Source organism: Spermophilus citellus, assembly GCF_964194105.1.
Source record: "Spermophilus citellus genome assembly, chromosome: 3".
In the NCBI taxonomy this organism is placed as follows: Eukaryota; Metazoa; Chordata; class Mammalia; order Rodentia; family Sciuridae; genus Spermophilus; species Spermophilus citellus.
Genome location: NC_138184.1, coordinates 30,851,291 through 30,852,128, shown reverse-complemented (window position 1 = coordinate 30,852,128; position 838 = coordinate 30,851,291).

Genomic DNA, 838 nt, shown 5'->3' with positions numbered 1-838 from the left:
AGAATTTAGCAGGGCCAGGAGGCGCACACCTATAATCCCAGCGTCTGGGGGTGGGGGGGTCTGAGGCGGGAGGATCGCAAGTTCAAGGGCAGCCCCAGCAACTTAGCAAAAACCTGTCTCAAAGTAAAAAGGACTGGGATGTGGCTCAGTGGTAAAGCACCCATGGGTTTAATTCCCAGAATAGCAAGGGGGAAAAAAAAGACGCTTGACAAATATCCTTGAACAGTAGAAAGCTCTGTTCTGTGAGAACTCCATTCCAAATAGCAATGAGACTGCAAATCTTAGGAACAAAAGCCAGGGAGAGGGGCTAGAGGCATAGCTCTGTAGTAGGATGCTTGCTTCACATGTGTGAGGCCCCAGGTTCAATCCCCAGCACCACAAAATAGTCAAGTGAAAGGCTTCTACTCTCCTCCCCACTCACAAGGAAAGGAAATGATCATAGAGATTCATCTTGATGCAAAGGTGGGAGCCTTTATTTATAGACACCATGCCCTTCTTACAGCTGTATGCTTCGCTTTCTGACAAGACACATTTAGGATCATCACATTCTCGAATTTACCGACAGACATTATGCAGTAAATTATTTCTGGCTATAAATGCATGCTGGATTTATGTGCATAGCGGAACCCTGTAAGTATGACTATTACAATGTCAATAGATGATTTTTAAGTCCTAATAGTTTCCCTATGAGCATTTATGTGCATCATTCATTTTTATTAATTTACTTATTTCACATCAAACTCAGGGCCTCATGCATGCTAGGCAAGTGTTCTACCACTAAGCTACACCCCCCACCCACATCATTCATTTTTAAATAGGGGAGTTAGTGACTTGGCGG